This window comes from Leucoraja erinacea, chromosome 30, assembly GCF_028641065.1.
Source record: "Leucoraja erinacea ecotype New England chromosome 30, Leri_hhj_1, whole genome shotgun sequence".
Taxonomy (NCBI): domain Eukaryota; kingdom Metazoa; phylum Chordata; class Chondrichthyes; order Rajiformes; family Rajidae; genus Leucoraja; species Leucoraja erinaceus.
In genome coordinates this window covers 11,443,967-11,458,196 of record NC_073406.1, presented here as the reverse complement: position 1 = coordinate 11,458,196, position 14,230 = coordinate 11,443,967, and the positions used below count along the sequence as shown (strand labels likewise).

General features: G+C 44.5%; 1 protein-coding gene across 3 annotated transcripts in view; it reads left to right on the top strand.

Moving 5' to 3' along the window:
- The window catches only part of LOC129711638 (endothelin-converting enzyme 1-like), a 209,047-nt gene that overhangs the window by 130,261 nt on the left and 64,556 nt on the right, over window positions 1-14,230 (top strand). The gene's annotated exons all lie outside the window — the stretch shown is intronic.

The following is a 14,230-nucleotide window of genomic DNA, read 5'->3' as shown; positions in this document are numbered from 1 at the left end:
TTTCCATTCAGAGTGCGACTTTTACTGTCATTTTTAGGAAATGTAAATGCACACTAAACTAGGAAATCCAGTAAGTCGTGATTTGCCTTGGTTAAATTTCCATCGAGCATCATGAAATCTTGTTCCCTTTCCTTAGCATCTCGTTACATTCGTTTATTCACTAGCGGTGTACAGGGGATGCGATTTTAATTCATTTCCATTGTCCTCCACCCCACTGCAGAGTCCGTACACACTTGGATTATGTACACACGTGGACATTGTCATAGATCTTATAGAAACACATCAAATTCTCAAGGGCTTGGATAGGCAAGATGCAGGAAAAATGTTCCCCATGTTGGGGGAGTCCAGGACCAGGGGTCACAGTTTAAGAATAAGGGGTAGGCCATTTAGGACTGAGATGAGGAAAAACATTTTCACCCAGAGAGTTGTGAATCTGTGGAATTCTCTGCCACAGGTCAACTCACTGGATGTTTTCAAGGGAGTTAGATATAGCTCTTAGGGCTAACAGAATCAAGGGATATGGGGAGAAAGCAGGAACGGGGTACTGATTTTGGATGATCAGCCATGATCATATTGAATGGCGGTGCTGGCTCGAATGGCCGAATGGCCTACTCTTGCACCTAATTTCTATGTTTCAAGGTAACCTGTCAGGAGACCTGATCTGCAACCCCAGCTCCTCCATTCTCTACTAAGGCCCCTGCACAATTGGTTTCCTGAAGTCCAGCCAAACCGGTAGACAGCATAAGGGGAAACTCCCCTTGGACTGGCTTCCATTCAGAACATTTAGTTTTGTTTTAAAGATACAATGTTGGCAATTGGCCCTCCAGCCCACCGATTCCACGATGACTGGTGATCTCTCGTACACTAGTTTTATCCGACACATCAGGGACAATTTACAGGGGCCAATTAACCTACAAACCTGCATTTGGGATGTGGGAGGAACCGGACTCGACTGCTGCACCACTGTGGTCCTTGCTGTCTCTCTGTGCCGTCCAAGTATCCTCTCCCCAGTGTGGCACGGTGACTTAGCAGAAGAGCTGCTGCCAGCGACCCGAGTTCGATCCTGACTACAGGTGCTGTCTGTACGGAATTTGTATGTTATCACCGTGACCTGCGTGGGTTTTCTCCGGGATCTCCGGTTTCCTCCCACGCCCCAAACACGTACAGGTTTGTAGGTTAATTGGCTTCGGTAAAATTGTAAATTGCCCCAGTGTGTGTAGTGTGCGGGGATCGCCGGTCGGCATGGACTCGGTGGGGCGAAGGGCCTGTTTCTGCACTGTATCTCTAAACTAAACTAAGCTAAATCTCTTGAGTAGGAAGTAACTGCAGGTGCTGGTTTAAAGCGAAGATAAACACAGAATTCAGGAGGCAACATCTCTGGTGAGAAAGAATGGGTGATGTTTTAGGGTCGACCCCAGTCCGAAGAAGGGTCTTGACCCGAAACGTCAACTATTCCTTCCCTCCAGAGATGCTGCCTGGCTTGCAGAGTTACTCCAAACTTTATGTCCATCTTAAGCAATTCTCCAGTTGCTCTTACTCTCTTGTCATTCCCTGCCATTTCCAAGAGCTCAGCTGGGAGAGAACATCCACAATGACTTCAGTTTTGTTTCCCCTTTCCGTCCGTTCATGCCACCAAAACCCACCGGGTCTTGTGTCTCCGAGGATCACGTCTCCACGTCTCCACCTCCCCACACCCATACACTAGCCCAGGGAAGTAACACCCTGGTGGCTATTAGTGTTGGCGCTGCATTAGGTGATGATGTCCGAAGGTGGTACATTCTGTCAATCATAGTCATAGAGTGGAAACAGGCCCTTCGGCCCAACTTACCCACACTAGTCCCTGCCAGCATTTGGTCCATATCCCTCCGAAATACCCTATCCATGTACCTGTCTACCTCCTTCTTAAAACGTTGGGATAGTCCCTGCCTCAACTAGCTTCTCTGGCAGCTTGTTCCATACCCCCACCACCCTTTGTGTGAAAACGTTACCCCTCATCCATCGCATGATCCTCGATGCTGCGCGCCCGCGCGCTGGCAGAATATGCAGCCGCAACGGGCTTTGCAGCCACACGAATGGCTCTTCCCTGAACACGCTCCAGCAAGGATTTTAAATTAAATTTAGGATCGGGAGGGGGGTGAAGCCAATTCATTTTATTGTCAGCCCCTTTTTAACTGGAACCAGTTGGAACAGCAGGTCTGCCAACATTGCACGGTTAAGGGTCACTCCTGACCACATTCAAAACCTGGCATCCACACGATGCAATTTGTAAACATAGAACAGGAAACGTTGGGATTTAATTGGGGACATTGGATGTTCTTGAATCGAGCTGTGGCTATGTCGCTAAAATTCTCTCCACTTTAGTTCCCATTACAATTCCAAAGAAATGAAATGAGTTGGGGGGGGGGGGGGGGAGGGGCACACTACACTAAACAAAGCAAATGTATAAAGCACATAATACATATGTATAAAATGTATAAATCACTTGTTGCCTACACAAGAAAGTGCAGAATGTGGCATTCTATGTCAGATCGCCAATTCATAAGAAAAGGGTCGGATTTTCAGGTTTTATCCCAGCTCAGACAGAGTGAATGTGGAGAGGATGTTTCCACTAGTGGGAGAGTCTAGGACATAGCATCAGATTTAGACATTATTTTGGGAAGGAGATGAGGAATTTCTTTAGTCAGAGGGTGGTGAATTTAAGGAATTCTTTGCCACAGAAGGCTGTGGAGGTCGTCAGTGGATATTTTTAAGGCAGAGATAGATAGATTCTTGATTAATATGAGTTAAGGGGAAGGCAGGAGAATCGGGTTAGGAGGTAGCTCAGTCATGATTGAATGGCAGAGTAGACTTGATGGGTCGAATGGCCTAATTCTGCTCCTATCACATGATCTTATGATCTATCCCAGGGGTAATTTTTTTACATTTATACCAGGCCAGTAAGCCTACAAAACCCTACACGTTTTTGGAGTGTTTGGACTGACAATGTTCTGCACATGTTTCAGTGATCTTTCAAACTTATTTATATGTTTACAAAATGCTTATTCGATCATGAATGATGTTTGTAAATTGGATCTTGATTTAACAATGTTTAATTTTTTGACACAATCCATCAGTGTTTAATTTATTGACCCGACAACCAGCGATCCCCACATACGCTAACACTATGCTACATACACACTAGGGACAATTTACAATTTTACCAAAGTCTATTAACCCACGAACCTATACATCTTTGGAGTGTGGGTGGAAACCGGAACACCTCGAGAACCTGGAAAAGGGAGAACATACAAACTCCATATAGACAGCTCAAAAAGAAATGAATGTAATCAAGGTCGACTGTGGAGAATTAGACATCCCACTGCAGCCCTGAGGATGAACTACACAGCCAGAGGTGCCATCTATAGTTCACTGACATTCATTTTGAAGAGGGGAATTCATACAGCATGGAAACGGGCTCTTTGCCCCACCTAGTCTATGCCAACCATTAAATGCCCATCCCCACTCTGTGGAAATGGCCTCCTTGTAACAGCGGGCAATTCATCAAATGTGCCCGGGTCATTCACGACTGGATGTGTGTTGTAGGATTTTCAGTCCGCACTGATTCAACCAGGATATTTCCATCACTCCGTAAATGCTCACTCAATTCAGATGTTTAATGGTGAAGCAAAGCCAACACTCCGCATCTGAATTTCCTGCCCATTAGCTCATCATTTGTCGTATTGGTCTTTATGAATCTGCGAAGTCATAGATTTATACCGCATGGAAACGGGCCCTGTGCCCCACACAGGCCATGACAACCATCAGGCACCTATCCCCATGTTGCCACTGACGATGCTACAATTGCTGTGGGAAGAGCCGAGCAGGCGCAAGACACACGTGTGTGCCTTCCACTTGAGAAACCGAGAAACCAAGAGACAACTTCAGGTGAACTGGCCTGGAACAATATTGGATCACTATTAGCATCCGGTTTCCCTTGGTGAAACCCTTGACCGATGTCTTACCTTCAAGACCCATATTGAGAAGTCAAAGGTGAAAGTGAGCACACGCAACAATGTTGTTAGTAAGCTCCCAACACAAGATGGGGTGCTAACCCACAGACCCTACGTTCCACTGCCTTAGCCTTCTGCTATTCTACTGCTGAGTATGCATGCCCAGTATGGGAACGTTCCACCCATGCCTACAAGCTGGACCCCTCAATGCTTCCTGCAGACTTGTCACAGGTTGTCTCAAGCCAACAAGTACTGACAGCCTCTACCTCCTGGCAGGCATAGCACCACCAGACGTCAGAAGAGCAGTAGCCAGCATGAAGGAGCACCAGCGGCAGATAATAGATGAACCCCATCCAATGTTTGGCCAGACACTATTTCCGAGGCGCCTAAAGTCGAGGAAAAGTTTTCTTAACTGTGTGACTCCCCTTGAGGCTGGCATTACAACAAGTGAAGCACAAGCCTCCATATGGGGTGATAGAATATCCACTCTACATCCCTCAACTACCATGGGACTAACGGCAAGTGAGCAACTCCCTCCTGGTGCAGACGCAAGTTGGGCCAGATGGAAATGCCTCAATCGATTGAGAATTGGTGTTGGCAGAGCCAAGATGTCTCTAAATAAGCGGGGTTAGTTATAACTCCAACTAAGTCACCTGCGAATGTGGCATTGAACCACAAACAATGCAACACCTGCTGAAATGCCCTCAACTGGAAAACCAACGCACAGCTGCCGATCTCACTGCGTTCAATGAAGATGCCGAGAATTGTGTTGAGCTCTGGCTGACTAATATCTAATCTGAGAAGGATCTCAGCCCGAAACGTCGCCGATTTCTTCTCTCCATTGATGCTGCCTCACCCGCTGAGTTTCTCCAGCATTTTCTATCTAATCTTGTGATGTGGACTCGATACTAAGCCTTGAACCACTGCTAATTCATCAAAAGCGCACAGTGTAAATCTGCTGTAGGATTTCCAATCCGGACTGATTCAACCAGGAGATTAAACCCCAGAAATGCAGATGTTTTTCAGGTGCTTCATGCTGAAGCACAACCACCCATTCTGCACCTGGATTTCCTGCCCACCCTCTCATCATTCATTGGGCTCCTCTTCGTAAATCCGGTTGCGTCTCTTTTTTCTAGCTCACAAACCCCTGTGATAAACATTTAAAGTCATCCGTAGGAAGGAACTGCAGAGGCCGGTGTGTATCGAAGATAGGCACAAAGTGCTGGAGTAACTCAGCGGGTCAGGCAACATCCCTGGAGGAAAAGGATGGGCGACGCTCAATCTGAAGAAGGGTCCCGACCCAAAACATCACCCATCCTTTTTCTCCAGAGATGCTGGCTGACCCGTGAAGTTACTCCAGCGCTTTGTGTCTGTTTATAGTTATGTGTTGGCTAGAACACGCTCTGGGATGTCTTGAGGACCTTAAAGATGCTGGGGAGATGATACACTGCCACCTTGTACCCAGGGTTTAGTACAGTGTCCTCTCAAGACCCTCGGACTTTAGCTTGGACAGTAACTGCATAGTGGACATCTAGAATTTGACGTATCAGTAAATTGAACATAATAACACCCGCAGCCTCTTTGAGCAAAGGTTAACCCTGCCTGTGACTCCTGTTATTATTCCCTTCAACGTATTTTACGCATGAGAGGGTTTACACTTGTAACCCTTGGTTTGACTTACCAGCCAACAGCTTGGAGGTTAATGGGATCTTGGCACCAAAAAACATCCCAGTGAGCCTAATAAAAGCATTGACCAAATGGAAAGTGAGTGCTGGATGTCGTCATTGCCACAGGAAGGGCACCTCGCAGAAAAAACAATGAGCAGTCTTGAGGATTGGGCACTGATACTTCCTATTATTTGTGCGTTGGCTCCGGACACTGTCTAGCTCCTGAGAGACCGGGACATCAGCAATCAGTTATCTTAACCAGTCCATGAGTGGGAAGAACAGGCCAACTGGTGCTCCAAGCTAAGATCCTTCAAACTGAAGTTTGGCCACTAGTTCTTCTGGTTTTTTTTCTCTCTCAGTAAAATACAAGCCAAGATTTGATGCCAATATTTTTTTTGAATGTTATTTTTCTAAAAAAAGTGAGGCTTTAAATGACAACCACTGTGTTTACCTTTTGACCTCTGAATACCAAATCCATACCTCAGTTGATGGATGTTGATTAATTCAGAGGTAACACTCTTTAAAAAAAACTGAAATTAAAACATAGAACGTCAATGATGTGATGTGGCTATGCCGAGGAAGAAGTTCAGAGAGAACGTAACCTCAAGACTCGTTGAAAATTCAGCGGTCAAAAGGTAAACTGTGTTTGTCATTTAACGCTCTATGTTTCAATTTCAGTTTTTTTTTTAACTCTAAATTAATCATTGTTCATCAATCAAGGTAACGATTTGTTATTCAAAGTGTTTCTGCATGTTGTGCTTGTTGACCTCACATCAGACAATGGTGCCTTAATATCTGATGACTGTCCCTTATTATGGTATACATTATATATTATATATAATATGCATATTGCTGGTGAGAAATTATGGACATAAAATTGAATGCACTTCTGGCAGGGGTGATATTAGAACCCCTTGGTATTCTACACTTTGGAGGGAGGCCATTTAATCCATCTTTGTAAACTGTCTGCTTATTCCCAGCTCCCGACTCCATCCCCTGCAGCCTGCAAATGTTTTCTTTTTAAGTCTTCACCCAATTCTACTGTGACGGTTATTCCTGACGCCGGTTCCTGCTCCATTTCAGGCAGTGAATTCCTGATCATAACCGCACACTGTGTTTTGTTAACCCCATTCTGCTTTGTTCCCATAAAACTGTGACCTTAGTTGGACTACACAAAGGCTCTGGAGCCCCAGTCTCTGGACAGTTCATTGTTTCTTGCCTTCATAATTCAAATTAACTCAATTTGGATGGAACAGAATCTCCACTTGATGTGATCACTGCAAAGGCCACAATTCTAAAGACTCCCTTTTCTCCAAGCAACATTGGATCCTTATCTCTGTTGCCTTTCCAGTAAATGTCCTACAAATCGTTTCTGAGCCTGTGACCTCCTTCCTAAATTGTGCGGTACAATACCAGACAAAAGGGGATGAATTTCAACACTCAGATTACATGTGGGGTGAAGATTGGAAAAAACATTTAACTTCTCAGCTGATCCCAACCCAACTGCAAATCACTATAATCCCTCTTTTCCCACTTTCTTCCGCCCTTTTAGTTTCACCGCAGTGTGGACTAACCATCAGTCCAGAGGCCGAGAGAAATTTAAATATTTGGATGAAGCTGGGATTAAGCTTTTGGTTTAACGTTGGCTTTTTATGCTGAGAAGTGGTACATGGAATGCAGCTTGGCAAAGTGCGATGTCATGCATTTTGGCAATAGGAATAAATGCGTGGGTTATTTTCTAAATGGAGAGAGAATTCAGAAATTGGAGGTGCAAAGGGGCTTGGGTGCGCAGGTGCAGGATTCCAAAAAATGTTATTTGCAAGTCGAATTGGTAGTTAAAAAGGGCGAATGCAATGCTAGCATTTATCTCAAGAGGGCTGGAATACAAAAATGGGGATGTAATGCTGAGGCTCTATAAGACGCTGGTCAGGTGGCATTTGGAGTAATGTGAGCAGTTCTCAGCTCCATATCTGAGGAAGGATGTGCTGGCGTTGGGGAGGGTCCAGAGGAGGTTTACAAGAATAATCCCGGAAATGATTGGTAACGTATGATGAGCGTTTAAAATCTCTGTGCCTATTAAAATAAAACTTGTACCAAAAGCAAAATGGATCATTTTTGGAATATCGGAAGGTAACCCCGAACTAAACGTGTTTCAAAAGAACTTACTTAATTACGGGCTAATAATGGGAAAAAGGCATACTCAAATTCTGGAAAAAACGCTCCAATACCAACAATAAAAATGTGGATTTCAAAAATGTTCGAAACATTACACCTGGAAGTTATGAGACTCCTCCTAGCAGGCAAAGCAGACCACTTCCAAAAGACGTGGTCTGCATTTATGGAACTATTACAAGCATAAGGTGCAATAGTAATTTAAAAAATAAATGATACCAGGATCTGGTAACGGGGGGTGAAAAATAAAACAAAAAAAAAACGGTTGGTATATCCTTTTTTGCGGAGTTTTGTGTTATAATAGAGCGATTGTTTCTCCTTTTTTTTCTTTTCTTTCTAGGGTCTATTTCCTTTCTTTACTTCCTTCTCTAACTTCTTCTCTAAGGGGCTTTCTTTTCCCAACACTTTCCTGCACCTTCACGACTCTTGCTCACTTTCCTTACTTCTTTTATTTCTACCTTTTTTAAAGCTCGAAAAATGAAGTGGTACAACAAATGTAATAAGATATATGTGATGTGTATTACTGTAATTTACTGTACTTCTAATAAAAATAAATTAAAAAAAAAAAAGAATAAAAATCGGGCAGTTTGCGAGTTTAAAAAAAAAGAAAAGATCTCTGTGCCTGTACTCGCTGAAGTTTAGAAGGATGAGGAGGCCTCATTGAAACTTTCCAAATCGTGAAAGTGCAGGATAGAGTAATGTGGATAGGATGTTTCTACTCGAGTCATAGAGTGATACAACGTGGAAACAGGCCCTTCGGCCCAACTTGTCCACACCAGCCAACATGTCCCACCTGCCTGCGTTTGGTCCATATACCTCCAAACCTGTCCAATTCATGAACCTGTCTAACTGTTTCCTAAATGTTGTGATCGCCCCTGCCTCAACCACCTCCTCGAGCATCCTTTGTGTTAAAAGGTTGCCCCTCAGATTCCAATTAAATCTTTTCCTCTTCACCTTAAACCTATGTCCTCTGGTCCTCAAATCACCTACTCTGTCCAAGAGACTCTGTGCATCTACCCGATCAATTTATCTCATGTGGGAGAGTTTAGTGGGAGAGTTTAGGACGAGAGCTCAAAGCCTCAGAATAAAAGGAAGTACTTTTGGAAAGGAGAGGAGGAGGAGGAATTTATTTAGTCAGAGGGTGGTGTATCTGTGGAATTCATTACCACAGCCAGCTGTGAAGGCCAAGTCAATTGATATTTTTAAGGCAGAGATTTTTGATTAGTAAGGGTATCAGGGGTTATGGAGAAGAAGGCAGGAAAATGGGGTTGAGAGGGAAGGGAATGGCCTTCAGATCTCACCACAGTGAGCACTTCTAACGAGGAGCAAAAGCTATGGCTCTTAGTTGTTGATGTCCCAAAAGAAGTTGTCAGTAAACTCAAGCCCTCTGTCCTGGTTATCATCTATTGGATTAGACAGTGTCACAGTTACCCAATGGGTCCTGGCACTGATACTGAGTAAAATAAAGCAAAGTGCTGGAGGAAGAGAGAAGGCTGTGGAGGCCAAGTCAGTGGATATTTTTAAGGCAGAGATGGAGAGATTCTGGATTAGTACAGGTGTCAGAGGTTATGGGAAGGAAAGCAGGAGAATGGGGTTAGGAGGTGGAGATAGATCAGCCATGATTGATCATTGGAGTAGACTTAATGGGCCGAATGGCCTAATTCTACTCCTATTCCTTATGAACTCAGCAGATCAGGCAGCATTCCTGGGGGGAAATTGACAGGGAACATTTTGGATCAGGACCCTTTGGTTTAGTTTAGTTTAGAGATACAGCGCAGAAACAGGCCCTTCGGCCCATCGGGTCCGCGCCGACCCGCACATTAACACTATCCTGCATTTTTTACATTTACCAAGCCAATTAACCTACAAACCTGTACGTCTTTTGAGTGTAGGAGGAAACCGAAGATCTCGGAGAAAACCCACACAGGTCACGGTTAGAACGTACAAACACCGTACAGACAGCACCCGAAGTCGGGATTGAACCTGGGTCTCCGGCGTTGCATTCACTATAAGGCAGCAAGTCTACTGCTGCGCCACCGTGACCCTTCATCACATCCAGACTGAAATCTCCGCCCTTGCAGGGAAAAATACATTGTGTAGTCACAGCTTGAAATTCGAAAAATGGTAGTGAGTGGGCAGTGGTGATGGTGGAATCGGGTGGTGGTGACAATAGTTCTAAAAGGGAAAACGAGGAAACAATCAGTCTTTATGCAAAACTCGCTGAGTCATGGGACAAATATGTGAGAACAACATGGGATTGGAAGGGTTAAAGGTGTTGGCTTAATCTGATTGTATAAGAATAATTTGAATAAGGAACAATTGAATTGGGTTGATGTGAAAGGATGAGACTTGGTAACTGCATCTGGCCTTAAGAAATGAAAGCCATTCTCACGCATTCATTTTTGGTCTGACCATTGAATTGTACAACTTTAGGGAACCAACCCACAAACAGCCCTCTTCCCCCTATCCTTTCTCCCCCAAGAACCCTGAACCCTGGCTACGCTTGCACTGGATTTGCTCCTTCCCCTCCCGCTCCCTCCCACCACCACCCCTCCGCCTGTGTTGCTTCCAATGGCTACACTATTCATAATCTTTCCATCCCCGATCTTAACAATGCGTAACTCTTTATCATTTTCGTTCTTCCACTCGTCTTTTCACCCCTTGCGTTTGTCCAACAATCTGTCTATCAAAAAGCCCCCTCGCCTGTCACCTCCTGATCCAGTTTTCTGGACCCCATTCTCTCCACCAGGGGAGGGGGCCTCCCACTGTCCTTTCCGTCTCTACCACTCGTTGTTTTATGACTCCCCTCACCGTGTCTTGAAAGGAAACAGCCCCGGCCTCCCCAATCTATCCTTGTCACTGATGTCTTTCATCCCACAAACTTCTAGTTCAAAAGTGATATGAGCAGAATTAGACCATTCGGCTCATCAAGTCTACATCATTCAACCTTTCCCTCTCAACCCCATTCTCCTGCCTTCTCCCCATAACCCCTGACACATATACTAATCAAGAATCTATCAATCTCCATCTTAAAATATCCATTGATTTGGTTTCCACAGGCTTCTGTGGCAAATAATTCCACAGATTCACCACCCTCGGATTAAATACATTTCTCCTCATCTCCTTTCTAAAGGTACTTTATTATTCCAAGGCTATGGCCTCTGGTCCTAGACTCTCCCACTAGTGCAAACATCCTCTCCACATCCGCGTCTTTCACTATATGCTAAGTTTCAATGAGGTCCCACCCCCCCTTCCCCTCATCCTTCTAAACTCCAAACAAACAAGCTTGGTAAATCACCACCCCATTGCTTTTGCATCCTTCCTAATAATCAACAGAATTGAAAACAATACTCCATTCCTGCGGGCAAGGCTAGACTAATGTATTGTAACGGTTCAGCATGACTTTTATAGTCCATAGCATTGTTGTTACTGCTCAGGGTTATGTTTGTCTTCTGAACTGTTTTCACGGTCTCAACTGCACTGCCACTTTCACTGATTTGTACACCTTTACCTTCAGGCCTCTCTGCTCCTACACTCCTTTTGGAACAGCATACTTTATTCTATAATGGCCTCTCCTCATTGTTTTCTCAAAAAACGCACCACCTCACATTTCTCCACATTATCTGGGTGCAGTCTAGTCAGACCTGCATGGAATTTGCTGTAAAATAGTTTTGGGTTTGAATTTTAAATACTCTTGCAAGGAAGGTCAACATTCCATGTTACAATGGCCCATGTTACAATGACAATAAAGAAACTATTCTATTCTATTCTATTCTATTCCTTCGCAAGTTGCTGTACTTGAATATCCAGGTCTCACGAAACACCCAAATCTTTTCAATCTCACAGCTTAAAAAAAAATTGGATAAATTCAAATGTTCATCTTCCATTCCACTGGCCATTGTCCTACAATGCTCACTTCCCTTGTCTCAGTTCCCTAAAGCCTCGCTGAATTCTCTTCAATAGTCACACTACTATCCACCTTATCGGCAAAATTAATTGGGTTTCCATCATTTTGGTCGCCCCGTTAAAGGAAGGATGTGGAGGGTTTGGAAAAACTGCAGAGGTATACCAGAATGGTGCCTGGATTAGGGGCTATTAGTCATTGGGAAAGGTTCCACAGACTTGGATTGTTTTTTTACACAGAGGGTGTTGAGTGCCAGGACCAGGCAGATGTGATAGTGGCATTTAAGAGACTTTTGGATAGGGAAACAGACAGATGATGTTTCAGGTCTGTTCCCTTCTTCAAGGCTGGAGAAATACCTTTGATTTAATTTACCAAAAGAAAATGAATTTCCTAATGGTTGCAGGAAGATGCAAGGAAGTGCAGATGATGGATTACAAAAGAGGATACAAAGTGCTAGCATGTCAGGCAGCATCTCGGGAGAACATGGATCGGTGACATTTTGGGTCGGGACCCTTCTTCAAAATAATTGTGGTGTGGTGGGAAGGGGGGTTGTGGTGGAAGCCGGAAGATAACATTGTTGAGGCACTAATGTTCTTCAGAGGGGCAAAAGTAGCTGAATGACACAACTTTCCTCACCTTGAACATCCATTCCCTCTACCACCAGCACATAGTGTCTGCAATGTCCAGGGTACTGAAAGGACACCACACAAACCTGAGCACCAGTTAGCACAAGGGCAGAATGTGAAATTCTCTGCCACAGAAGGCAGTGGTGACCAATTCACTGGATGTTTACAGGAGAGATTTAGATATGGCTCTCAGGGCGAAGGGAATCAAGGGAAATGGGGTGAAAGCAGGAACAGGGCACTGATTTAAATGATCAGTCATGATCATATTGAATGGCAGTGCTGGTTCGAAGGGCCGAATGGCCTACTCCTGCACCTATTTTCTATGTATCTGTGTTTGCATAGGAGCACCTTGACCTGCAAGTTGTGATCCACGTTACGCACCATCCTGGCATGCAAATATGTCGCCACTCCTTCATTGCAGTTCTAAATTTTACAAGTCCCTCCCTGGCAACAGTGTGGATACATTGACATCATTTTGTGAATCCCAAAATCCTGGGGTGCCGCGCTCGACCGCACGTCACTGCCTACATCACCATGCACCATGCGCACGTAATGCACGCCATGCGCGTGTCGTGACGCGTAAATGATGTCGCGTAAATTACACCCAAGTGGGACAGGCCCTTTACTCCAGCTTTTTGTGTCTATCAGCGGAAAGACAATACATGGTTACAATTGAGCCATTTACAGTGTATATGATAATGGAAAAACGTTTACTGCAAGGTAAAGCCAGCAAAGTTCCATCAAGGAGAGTCCAAGGTCACTAATGAGGCAGATAGATGGTTGTTCAGGATGCTTTCTGGTTGTGGTAGGATGATACAGTTGCCTGATAATGTCCATGGCAATATCTATCTCACAACTGATGCCAGAACCAATGATCTATTCATTTGTCCCACAGCTGTTTATTTGATTTTGTCTATTTGCGTATCTGAACAAAATCAAATTGCTGGAGGAACTCTAATGTAATAAAAAGGAATTGCAGATGCTGGTTTGTACCAAAGATAGCCACTGGAGTAACCGCTGGAGTAACTTAGAGGGTCAGGCAGCATCTCTGGAGAATATGGATAGGAGATATTTTGAGTCGGGGCCCTCCTTTAGACTGATTGTAGTAGAGGGAGCGGGATATAGATAACTGAAAGCGAAAAGTGGGAGAACAAATGATGACCAACAACAGATGACCTCAGGCGAGGTAGTTCCCTCCAGTCTTTCTGCGTCAAGATCACAGACATTTGGGATTGGTATTGTTTTGTCTACCTTTCTCCCACAAGAATTTGCCTAATTCTAGCCTCGCCCTCTCTAAACAGAGACTAGTTCCTGGAGTGACAGGTCTGTCACAAGATGTGACATCAATCAGGTTTGGCCACTGTTCTCCAGAGATTAGCAATCATTAAAGGGCCTGTCCTACTTGGCTGTCATTTGCGCGTCACACAGATGGCAAATCCTGCGACGCTGCTCGCAGCCACGCGTCACTGCCTATGTCATCACGCACCATGCGCGCATAAATTACGGCCAAGTGGGACAGGCCCTTTAGGTGGATGTTTCACCTAACTGAGGAATCTCGAAACAGGGACACATTCCAAAATTAAAATGTTGACAATTTAGGGCAGAAGGAGGAGAAATGTCTCTTTTCCGAGGGATTTGTCAGCACTGGAGAGATGGCAGCACAAGGAGGAAGGCAGTTATGTGTGAGATTGGATTTTGGACACCCTTTGCTGATACTCTGATAAGGATGCATTTGAAGCCACAATTGAAGCAGTCACTATGAAAGGAGCGGATTACAGGGAATGCAGAGTTGAACAGAATCAAACAATTGCTGCTGCCTTGAATCACATGCAGATGGCTTGATAAAGGATCCAGGTCCTCACTTGTTCAGCG